A 12,875-nucleotide genomic window follows, 5' to 3' on the forward strand; every position below is an offset into this window, starting at 1 on the left:
CTTGTCACTCCAACATTAAATGACGTTTATGGCCAATATTCATCCAACAGCGAAAAAGCAGTTTACTTAGGACTGTGCTGGAGAGCCCGAGAACTGATATTGTAGAGAACCATAATCCACAATCAACTGAACATAATGGACAATACATAACTTCTGCATTACACTGTGGTTAAACAACAGTGTGTGTTTAATCACAGGCTTCCTCAGCTCCATTGCAATCGAGAAAGGTAAAGGAAGTCATACCTGCTATTACAAGAATTGTTTAAATATATTTTTAAAAGACTTACTAAAGTGATAATTTCCCTTTAGATTTATTACCTACCTATTATATGCACCGTCAAGAAAAGTTAACTGTCACTTTGTAGTTACTCATTATTTAATTCTCTCTATAAACTTCTTTGTCTTCGGTTTACAAATCAAATCCAAATTATCAACAAATATTCAGTGCTGCATTTTCAAACCACACAAACATTAAAATTCACATTCAGGAGAGTTTCTGTAAACTTGGTCTCAGTTTATATAAACCGTAAGCAGACAACATGTTTAGGTATTTTCGTTGTTTACTGAAAGATCAAGATGTTTTCTTTATCTTTTATTTTACTCTTTGGTTCCAGGAGGGACCATAGAGGTCTATCACAAAGAAGGAGTCTTGCTAATTGTTTCAGAAGTTACTTGTGTGATACCATAGTTCATATGTGATTCCTCGGTAGCATTATGTTAGCAGGAATGTTAGGAACAAATGGCTAACAAATGGCTATTTGTGCTATACAATTAACATTAATGTTTTTTTTTGCTCAGCTGCTCTTCACATGCACTTACAAAATTATTCCCAAAACCTAATCATAGATTTTGAATAACCCGTTTCAATTATTTGTTTATCCAAAACAAAGTCTCAAAGCTCAATTTTACAAGAAAAAGGGTACAGGATTTAAATTCAACCTGTAACCAAGTACTTTTAATGCATAATGATGTAGTATTAATTAAGTGAACTGGTAAAAGCAGAAAAACAGCATTCCCACAGCTTATCTTGATCTGTAGTTACTCAACTACTACCTCATTCTTTCATCATTTGTCACATCATTTTGTCACTTTCCAACTGATCTCTCACTTACTCTTAAAAAGCATTCCAACACAGAATTTCTAAAGATTTTTAAAGTTCAGTTTACAAGTATAATTGTGCTTTTAAAATACAATGAAATAATTCCCATTTCTTACATAAAACCTTGAATTGCAATGATACCATTTGTCTAAATTGCTTTAAATTGCATGAGAATAATCTTTCACCAAAAGAATGATTTAACTTCTGATGGATATGATTTTCACAGCGTTCAGCACGTATCTTACTGTTAATGTTATTGCTTGGAGCTTTCAGTTTAGAGCAACAGTGAGTCATATTTTTAATGCAGAGGAACTTGATGAACCACATGGAATACCATATATACCAATGTTTGAAATTAAAAAATCCTGCAGCTGTTTCAGACATGCATTTATTTTGTCTAAGAAAAATTGCTATTGAGACTGTGACATATATTGTGTGAGCTATATTTTATAAACACATACTTGTGTTTTCTTGTAGTCACTAACAAAAGAAATCACAGATAAACTTAATTTTGGTACATACTATGAGCAGAATTCCCTCTGGTTTTTAGTTACTGTGTGGGAATAGAGCTTCTGAGAGATGCTAATCTGAAATATTCTAAGTAGTTTACAAGAATGTAGTACAATAACAGCAAAAAGCTTTGACACCCCTGACAATCTGATAAGAATAGATCATTATTAAAGGTATGTCTTAAATGTTACTGTACCTGCAAAAGTAAACATTTGATGTGATTTCAAACTAGAAAAATAAAATGTCACACAAAATGTTTGAATGTGTAAATTTGAAAATTATTTTTGTGTGTCGAGGCAGCAACTTCACTGAAAATTAGGACATAGTGAACTAAAATTTGAAATGAAATACTTGAAATACTTGCTAAAACTAAATAAAAATTTTACAGTGTGAAAATGACCTCGTACGTTTTTGGTGGTTATCGGCTTGCTAATATCTAATTTTCATTTGTACAGTAGAAAGTGCACACTAAATTCCGCCACACAGAGCAATTCAACGATTATATGATCAATGATTAGAACACAAATGTTTATTGATAAATGTGCCAAGCAGTTAAGATGAATGGATGGCTGGTGTCAGAGTTCAATCTCAGGAGTGATTTTCCTAATCTCATGAAAATCAAAAAATCCATCATATTTTAATAGACAACAAACTCATAAATGGACTTACCCAAATCAATGAGCAAAATTCAGAAGTTCCCAAAGAACTGTCCTGATGCTCTGCGAACTGTATTTACACCACCTCTGAGAGATTCTTATATATTTGCTGCCAATCAAATGGATGTGACGTGTGCATATTTTCTTTTGAAGCAATCATTTACAGTAGCCAATTATTTACTGTTTACTGTCTCCTCCCAAGTGAACAAACTGGACCTTATTATCTCATCTCTTTCAAAAGTACAGGTGTGACATTTCCAAGCCTGGGATGATTTGTTAATCGCCTGAGTGTTGGTAAAAAATTATTATATGCATGTCAAAAGGAAAGATGTTCCAGTAGATGCTGGAGTTTCTGTAGCTGGTGCTGACTTTGCTCAGCCACATCAAAACTAAGTACACGCTACATAAAGTACCAAAGACTCGCTGGTGCTTTGCAAGCAGTTGATTGTAAAGACCTCGACATGGACCTTTAGTTTTCATACAAAGACCTTTTCAGTGTCATTGTATTTGATCAGCTTTTATATTTATACCTTTACTTTGCAATACACTTATTTTTCTTCATTGGTAAATCAGCAGGATTTCTTCAAAATGCTACTTCCATCAAGCATTTAGTTCTGATCATGTACTTTAACCTATAGAAAGAATAAAAAAGCCAGGAAAACACGTCACATCTTATTCTCACATTGACAGGACCACAGAATCCAAATTTAGCACTGGTATGCACAGATTTATTGTCACTGAGTCTGTTGGTTCAGGATTAGTGCAAAATACACATACCTAATTGCTTCAACTAAAGGATTTCACAAAGTCAACATCCCATCATCCTGAGCATATGTCTTGTGTTGTAAGGTTTTGATAATGTATGTTATATGTTCCACAATAGAAAAAGACAAAAAATACATTTCAGAAGCTTTTTTTATTGTTATTTGTACAATTCACTATTACTATTACAGTCTATTATATTTATATATTTAATTACATTTACACTTTTCAATTAATTCCCTTAAATGTTGTGTAAAATAGTTGGGATTAACAAGTGAAATGAAATGTGTAGAAGACAGTGTATGTAAGGATGACTCAGTTTTTTATGGGAGGAAAGGGTTGAATAACTTGGCGCCATCAGTTTCAGAATAAGAGACAAAAAGAAACTGAAATCTGGATTGAAAAATAAGACACAACACAGCAAGTGGATCACAAGATATCAGAATCACTGAGCGAATAAACAAAGCAAACAAGAACAGACATATCAAATCATATGCAATTTGAGTTAAGGTAGCACATAAAAGCATACCTCAACTCTACTATAAAAAGCATTATGAACTTAATTTCAGCAAAAAACTTCCTGATAAAACTTGAAAATAACTTGCCAAACCACCACAAATATGCAGGCAGAAACTGTTGAAATCATTCAGTGCCTGGCTTGTTTTCAGTGTTGAAATAGCAGTTGCAGCCTTTTCAGTGGAGCCTACCACTTTCTCAACAGAGATGGGATCCTCTTGTGCTGGGAGTGTTGGAGTTAAAGTGCTGAATTTGGTCAAAGCTGATGAATTTACTTGCATTGCTGTCTCAGATATCTTGTCAGACATGGTGGAGATTAAATGTCCCTCATATGCATGTGTTTTGTCTTGGAACTTGCGTGAGGTTGTGCTTGCTAATGTCACATCAGTTTGGGATAAATGGGAATTGCTGATGGGTGTGGTGTGATCTGTGGTGCCTGAAGCCTTTGATGTGACCTGTGCAGAACTTCCAAAGACATGTTCAGACGGTGTTGATAAGGTTTTGTTGTGCGCTGATGTTGAATTTGATCCAGGAGTAGGTTGTCTTGTGGTGACATTAAGTGACTGGCTGGTTTTGCAACATTCATGGGCAGCAGTCACTGGTGTTACATAGGAACTACCATTTTCTTCATTCGTGGTGCGTTTATTTTGATTTTTCTCCCCTGGCGTTGCACTTGTTTCCTCTGACGGTTCTGATGTTCTTACATGAACTGGAGTTGTCTCTTTTCTGTCGGAGCTCCACGCTGGTATATTTGCTTGTGTAGGTGAAGATGTTGGAGGTTCTTTCCCCTGTAGTAGTGTAGCGATTGAAGCCGGTAGTGATTCAGTTAAATCAGTTCAACCTCTGATTGTGCCGACAGCTGTGCGAGAGGCAGAAACAGAGGGTTAATCAGTCTTGCACAACAGGCTAATAAGAACAGCAGTTCAGACTGAAAAAATAAACTTACAGGAAACTTAATGTGTTATACAATATCTTCTTTGCATTTGTGCTGGCTCATGATTATTTTTATGTTCTTTTATCTATGTGTTTCCTTACGGTTTACTAATAGATTTTAAATGTTTTTTAAAATCTTTTTAAATTCCTTCACACCCTTTCTTTGCTTTGGTCTGAAGGCCTTATTGATTTTTTTAATCTTGGTATGACACTACACATTTCAACAGCAAATCCTGGATGTCAGTGTTGCCATTTGTTTGATTAAATCACCTCCATTTATGTGTGCTGCTCAATAGCAGATCACACAATTGCTTGTTGAATGATTACTGAGAAGTCAGCAAGTCAGTGGGTTTACTTAAAGACATTCAGAATGTTTTTTAAGATGATCAGTCGACCACAACACTGACATTATTCACTCTTGTTCATTCCCATCTGACAGACACATGTCAGCTAAGTTTCTCTGGAGCCATGAAAGAGAAATGACTGATGACAGCCAGATTTGTGTTAGAAATGTTTGAAATGAGTGTTCAAAAGTCACTGATTACATAGCAAGTGTAGAAATAAGTTTAGAAAGAAGTCTATAAAAGCTGAATTGTTGATCCCAAGTGTTTGATTGTATTGGCTGATCAGATGGCTTTGGGGTGCCAGCTTCAGTAACTCAGCTGTTTGGAATGAAGGCTGAAAGTCCTTGTCCTTTCAAACTGACTTTTTGCTGCTGCTATCATCCATCAAGTAAAGCTCACAAGATATCAAAAATCTCTCTATCAGCTAACACTTGATACTCTGAAAGAAATACGTCTCAAAACTGCATCTGAATGTGTGTTAGGTGTTATTGTGGAAACCAAACACATGGTTTTATTCTTTTTTAGTATAATTATATTTGATATTTCTTCCTCGAAATATGGTGTGGATTCAAATGTTACATAATTTTTTTCAGATCATGGCATTAGTTTTTCTATTTGGGGCTTGATCTCAGGTTTGACAGATGAATGTTAATAAATATAATCATTTGCCTTTTTGTGAGCTCTTTTTGTCCTTAGAATATTTCCAGTGCTTCCTTTAATATTGAAAATACGCTTGATATTAGATACATTCAACAGAGCAAAGACTCCCATTTATAACAGTTTCTACATGTGTTGCATACTGAAAGCTCACTCATTTAGTTTGTTTGCACTCTGTACCCTATCTGTAAGAAAATGTGACTGTGATGATCTGAGGAAGCATGCATTAATCTGCACACTGACTCATATCCACATGACTTGTATCCACATATTTATTTTTCTTCCTTGTCATTATTTGCCTGACCTATTAATTTGCGAAGTAAAAAAAACAACTTATGAACTTGTATTACTGACATTACATAAAGTTCACAATAACTTCTACTTCAATTATTACTGTCAACCGCAGAAAAGCAGAAGTCCCTGAGAAAAACAAATAAGAATTAAACAAAAAGGCAAGATTCAAATTTAAAATGTCTGAATTTTAAGGGGAATCAGTAAGTGTGTGGCAAAATGAATGTGTAAAACAAACAATACAAAACATACAGTAAGGTATTCTTCCTCAATACAAAATATATTCATTTAGAATTAATAACAGACTTACATTAAACATTCACAGTACATTCAAGTTCCAGTTAAAGTTGTAATTAGAGTTGAGCAGAGTCATGACAGAGAAGTGCATTGTTTGCATGCTAAAGCGATGAAAGATACCTGATGGAATGTATTATGAATGTGGTTTGTGTAAGAGAGTTCTGGTGAAGGCCTTCGTGATTGACACTTCAATAGGCAGTACACTGGAGATACACATCTAATAACAGAGCATTCAACCAGTTTGATTTACACTATCACATAATTGGACAGTTATTAAAAAAGTGATCGCAACTGAAGCAGCAGTTTCTTTTTCCTTGCAAAAGTCTGGCACAGCTGTGGTTGTCAGAATCAGTTGAGCATACGCGCAGTTTTCTTGGCTGCTTTCAGCAGCATGCCTCTAAAACAGAAACTATGACATGCTGATATTTATACAATATTATATAGTTAAATCATGGATATTGTCATTTATTCATAAAAAAAACTGATTTAAAATCCAAGTTAAACAGAAGTGGTTTCTGGAAATGTTGGTGCCTTTTTTGTCATTTTGACTTTCTTGGGATTCAGCTGTTTATTATAATTTTTTTTTTTAATTCAACTTTATTACATTTCACTTAACTTCTAGTCTGTGACATCATTTCACCATGAGCAGACGTTCCTGGTGAAGATGCATTGTCATTTTTTTTTCAGCAAAATGTGTTTCATGGAATCCGGTATCATAATGGTAACTACCAAAAAGAGGAAGTTAAGGTGTTCAAGCTGTTTAAATCATCACATGAGCAACCATCTGAAAGACCCTTGAGTTCAGCTGGAGAGCCTCAATATGCCCCTATTTTCTTAACAGAAGGGTTTCTTTTAACTTTGATCTTGTGGTGGGATCACACCAGCCATGATGCCAGTGAGCTCTCAGACTGCATACATTTTTTAACTCTTTCTTCATTTTCACATAACCTAGTTTTCTAAAGATGATGAGCAAATGTGCAAAATAAGCAGGTGATATGACAGCGAGAGTCTGGCAGCGGAATCTCCTCAGTTCCCAGTGTTTAGTGCACCGTTGGGTTTTTTGTAACAAATAAAGCCTGTGGAATTCACCTACCTCATATATGCCCGAAAAAAAATTGTGTGTACAGAAAATGTCAGATTACTGCAGTAAGGCTGAAAAAATTCAGTCATTCAAAACCTGCGCTGTTTAGACAGTCAGCACTGCAGATGAAGGTGAATGTTTTTCATATTAAGAACAGCAAAACAGAGCTCCACTTTCAGAGAAGACTTAGGGTGTCAACATGGCATGTGGAGCTTCATCGGGTTGCAACATTGGTGGCTACAATCTGGTCGGGGAACTTTGTCACAGTCTCTCGCTTGACTTTGTTTTGCTTTTACTCACACACACACACACACACTCTTATCTTTTATCCTCTTTTTCCGCCTCAATAGAATTATCAACAAAACCTTCTTCCCACCATGTCCAAAACTTACAACTCTTTGAACTGACTTAACTGTCTGCCAAAAAGTCTCAAATAAGTTCAGAGAATCTAAAGTTGATCAGTTATAAGGTAACAATCACACTCACCTTTCAACAGCATTAATAGAAAATCTTGCATGCATCTTCAGTTCAGTAGTAAGAGTAAACAAAACCAAGGAAACAATGAACCAAAGGATTTACTGAAACTAGTTCTTCCTGTTTTAAATGCAACAGTGGCTGCACCTCACTGTGTAGTCAAATATGTAAACTAGTTTACAATAGCTTCTATATGTGAGTGACAGAATTTAAATAAACTCAACTGAAAAAAAAACTGTCTTCCATAGCGTTAACATTAGCTGAACAAGCAGATTTTTTATCCTCTTTGTAATAACTTAAGATAATATGATTTTGGGCACGTTGCCAAAAATATGAATAAGGAGCACAAGCCATTCAGATGTTCTAGGTTTGGTGCAAATTATTCAAATCTAGTTTGGGAAAACAGGTGGAGCTGCTTCGTTCAAAAACTTCCAACATTTAAGACTGGCTGTCCTCGTCCAATCAAAGGTGTCCTGTGACAAAGATCATATTAAAAAAGCTCTCTTTGAAAGGTTTTTGGCACTAGTTTTATTCATTTATTTTTTTAAATGTTGCTTTACAGGAAATCAGGACAGACAGAGAGGAGGCGTGCAGCAAAGTGCACCGAGCTGCGACGGCCGGATTGAGGAGCTTCAGCCTCTGTATATGGGATGGCTGCTCAACTAGTTCAGCGACAGCACCTCTCCTGAGAGTAAGTTGGGGATGCCCACAAAACTGACATGGTTAAAAGAACCCCCCAAAAACTGAAATAAATTGGGAAAGTCATCAACAAGGAACATACATTTGACAAGAGTAAAAGTTCATACTGTCTGCATCTCACAGTAGACAGTTTGAGGCAAAATTCCATCACAGGTTTCTGCAGGGAGCTCATGCCAATGTTGAGGGAACATAAGAGGGAGAGGCCCTACCTATATATGTATTGACTTTCCTAAAATATGCTTTTGCAGGACAAAAGAAAAACCAAAACAATAACAATGATGAGTTGTTTGGTTACAGTTGCCATGGACATTTATGAAATTAATGTCAGCTCTTGTTCTTAACATCATGCTTTTGGCATCACTTATAAACATTTCACGTCCGGTGCTGTGGAAATCTTCATTACTTCATATATTGCTTCAATGCCCCCAGACATTGCCTGTTTTTTTACTAAATTTCCATCCAGTTCTTGTACCTGATCATAGATCATAAAAAGGCACCCAATTCAAGGGACTTACCAGTGTTGTGTCTACAGCCAACTTAAGAGCTGATTCTAAATTGTACCTTTAGATACTTTTTGTGGACACACTGTACACCAGGTGAGGTGTTCCAGGCACGTCCCACTGGGAGGAGAGCCCAGGGAAGACCCAGGACACGTTGGAGAGACTATGTCTCTCGTCTTCCCCCCGGAAGAGCTGGAGGAAGTGGCCGGGGACAGGGACATCTGGATTTCTCTGCTCAAGCTGTTGCCACCACGACCTGATCTCCGGAAAAGCGGTAGATGATGGATGGATGATGAAAAAAAGGCATTTATATTGATTATTTGAAAGCTCAAGCCAGGAGCTTGTGCGCCTCCTCATCATCATCATCCCATTCTTTATGGACAACTTCCTAATTCTTCAGTTCAGCTGGTCGGTCATTACAGTCTGAATTGAAGTGGCGAGCCAAACCCCACTGAATGTGGACTGTCAGAGAAATTGTTTTTTATTTTATATTTGATATATTGTGATTGTTTGTGATAGCCTACTGTTGCTATTGTAACTATTTTTACTTACCTTTGTTTTGATTGAGAGAGGGATAAGTTAAGGAAACCACCTGTCAGTAAGATACAGAATAAAATAGGATTCAAAATACAGAGTTAGTAATAAATTAGACAATTGCAATAATAACTAAATTGGCACTAAATTAAGAATTAGACATCAAATTTAGATACCTACCTGACAGGTGGATATGTAAGGGAAAAGAGGGAAAAGTTTGTGTATTTTTGATTTTGTCAAAGGCCAACAAAAAACTCTTGACGTGGTTCGGGACAGACAATACTATGACTTGACTTGACAAAGGCAATAAGGCTGCTATGCAAGACGAAAGGACATGACACACTGGCACAGGCCAAGGAGAGACGCAGTCAAGTACACATGAGGGAAATGGGAAAACAGGTGGAAACAATCAGTAATCAGGGAATACAATCAGACTGGTGACACATGAGGAAGGGCAAGGAACCTGAAATGAGAGGAGAGTTCATTCAAAATAAAACAGGAAGTCACAAAACAAACGTGGAGACAGGACAAAAACTCAACTTGACCAACAGGTGTGACACTTATGAAGCAGCTCACATCTTCATGCGAACATGACACTTGTTGCTGCTTCTGCTCAGTGGCAGACTGCAATCTATTGAATTCAAATAAATACCAAATGTTCTAAAATACTGTATATAGTGTTTTTATTCTTCAATCAGTTATTATAAACATATTTGACGTTAAAGGTGTTATAGAACGTAATAGCGTATAGAACATAAAAAATAATGTCAAAGTTACTTTGCTGACTAACTAATTACTCTTACTATGAGGTAACTGAATTACTAACTCAATTTTTTGGGAGAAGTAATTTGTAACTGTAACTAATTACTTTTTTAAAAGTAAGATGACCAACACTGCTCCTGCCTACTTTCTTCAGTCCTCTGTGTCACATTTCTTCTTACCTAACCTTTATCTCTGCATACACTCTTGAACTCATTCTACCACTAAGTCTCCTTATCTACTTTCCTTTGCAAATAAAGCAAGTTTGATCTGAGCTCATATTTAATTTCCATGTTTACCATTGTTTTTAATTGAACAATTCCAGGATAATTTTGGATATGAAGTCAGTCACTGAGGTTTTTTTTTACGAGTGAACCTCATATAAATTAGGTACTTTCAATAAGATACTTCCAACTGTCCAAATTCTTATCATGACCAGCATATGAAACTGAAAAACAATACTTTTGCTTTCTAAATGAAGCATTGACCCATGCGGGATCAACTCATTGTAAAAGGTAAGTTTGAAGAAATGATTAGAAACAGTGTTTGATACATGTCAGTGCCTTTAATAGAAGCATATCTAGTATTTTTTTGTTACATACACCTTCTTTACTGAGAAGAAGATCATAATTGTGATTGTGTAGATTAATGTAATTGTTATTTTAGATTTTAGTATCCCTGATCATTTTGAATAAATATAGGAACAGTAACACAATACAATATTTGCATTATATAAATACATTTAAATATGAAAACCAATAGATTTGGTCACCCAGGACCGTATTCAGATACCTTACATTTGATTTGTGTCAAGATTTTCAAAGAGTGAAAATGTATCAGGATTTGCCTGAAGCAGCTTTTAAGTTCATACCTTCATATTCACCTTTAATGACTCTAAATTACATCAAAATAACAGTTTACATTTTATAATGACAGTGTGACATTTGCTTGCCACGAATATGTTATGCATGGCCTCAAATAGCTCAACGAAAAACTCTCATTACTCTCTTCATTTGTATCTAAAGTTGTTTCCTTCATCAGTCGGAATCCAGAGGAAAATATCAGGAAATTAAGGTAAAGTTCAAGGGTGCAATCAAAGGTTAGAATAGAAATAGAAATAGAAAAATACTTTTGTGCTCTTGCAATATGCTTTGTTATCAGTGTGTGAAGTGAATCATACTTTAAATTCTATGTTTAGAAGTTCCTTCTGAGTCATGTCAGTATTGCAGGTCGTCAGAAGGTCTTGGATTCTTACAGCATGGCCCTTCGTATTCAAAACAGTAAAACTGCACTTTTTCTAATGAGATTTCACATGAACTTATGGCTGGCTTGACAGTAACCATGACAACAGCACCATGCAGGATGTAGTGATGAGACTGATCTTGTGACTTACTCCACTTGACACTTCTGTAAATTTTAGGAAAAAGAAGACAAGGCATCATTAGAAAACTGTTCTGTGACATTGTAGAATTTTGGTCATGTTGTATGTCATTTTGATGAATGAATGATTGAACGAATATTCAATTTTTCTTACGTGTGCCTTCCACAAAAATAGCATTGATGTCAATGTTGAAGGCTGTGATGTTTGGAGCAGCTCTGATCAGAACATTTGCTATTTCACTGTTGTTAGGAACAGATGCCAACGCAAATCCAAGGTCCATGTTGTTGATGATGGACCCATTGCTGCAAAAGTAATAAAATTACATTTTATTTGTACAAATTTATGATCAGCAGTCTTAAGATTTTAGCATACCAGACCATGACAACATTACCTGAATGAAATCACAGTCAAAGCGCGGAATGAAGAGAACTGCCTTTGGTATAAAGGTTGAAGCTATAGAAAGAAAAACAACAACCAAAAAATGTGTAAGTGTTTATGCTTCATTCTAAACTTGATAACAACACAATCAGTAGAGTTTCTAGAACCAAAGATATGTTGACTCTCAATGTTGCAGTGCTCTGGCAACATTTGCTCTTTATTCTGCATGTGGAGGTGTTAGTAGAATAGTTCACCACACTTTCACAAGAGTGGTTTTCCATCTTGAAAAGTCTATATTTCGCCATCTGTCAGACTTTCGTATTCTTTTCTTGAGACTGTTTTATGTAAAACACACACAAAACAAAGGGTATTTGGATATGTAAAATATCCAAATCTTACAATTCCAAACTTGCTGATTTTGCAGTTTGTGCTTGTTGTTCATTTCCTGATTAGCAAACGCCTAGAATATGGGGTCAAACTGAAAGTCAATGTGTTTGCAAAATAGAAGGATATTGGACTACAAGCACTGTGACATTATAATATCACACTCAAAGAAAGACTTACTGTCGACTTCAACAGTTCAGCTCGTCTTGTAAATGCTGTAGATGATGGATTCAGCAAATCAGATGTGAATGTCTCGCCAGCTGATCTGAAAGTCAGCCGCCTCCTTGTTATTGCCTCTTCAGTTGTTGCAGATGTAGTGGTCGTAGTAGTTGTGGTTGTACTTGTGCTAGTTGTGGTTGAAGCAACGGTTCCAGCACTTACAGTAGTTGTTGAAGGGGTTGTGGCATTTGAAACTGAACTTGCAGGACTTGTTGGTGTGATTGTGATGTTGGCAGCTGTAGTTGTAGCATTGGTCGTAAAGTTTGGATTAGCCGTAGAAAAAGGTGTTTCTGTCAAAAAGAAATATAATAATAAAAACAAGATGTAAAATTCAAAGAAAAGATAAACTTGATAGAGAGCATCTTTTTATGATCGCAACAGTATCGGTGTGGTATACTTTA

At 35.9% G+C, this 12,875-nt stretch overlaps 1 long non-coding RNA gene across 1 annotated transcript; it reads right to left on the reverse strand.

Moving 5' to 3' along the window:
- Positions 1-11,675: 11,675 nt before the first annotated feature.
- Positions 11,676-12,748, reverse strand: LOC140282381 (uncharacterized). The gene is made up of 3 exons (XR_011909843.1): positions 12,436-12,748; positions 11,885-11,946; positions 11,676-11,795 (listed from the first exon to the last, which is right to left on the reverse strand). It is a non-coding gene; the product is annotated as an uncharacterized lncRNA (long non-coding RNA).
- Positions 12,749-12,875: the final 127 nt, after the last annotated feature.

This window comes from Leuresthes tenuis, unplaced genomic scaffold (assembly GCF_036924035.1).
Source record: "Leuresthes tenuis unplaced genomic scaffold, fLeuTen1.0.hap1 SCAF_22, whole genome shotgun sequence".
Classification (NCBI taxonomy): domain Eukaryota; kingdom Metazoa; phylum Chordata; class Actinopteri; order Atheriniformes; family Atherinopsidae; genus Leuresthes; species Leuresthes tenuis.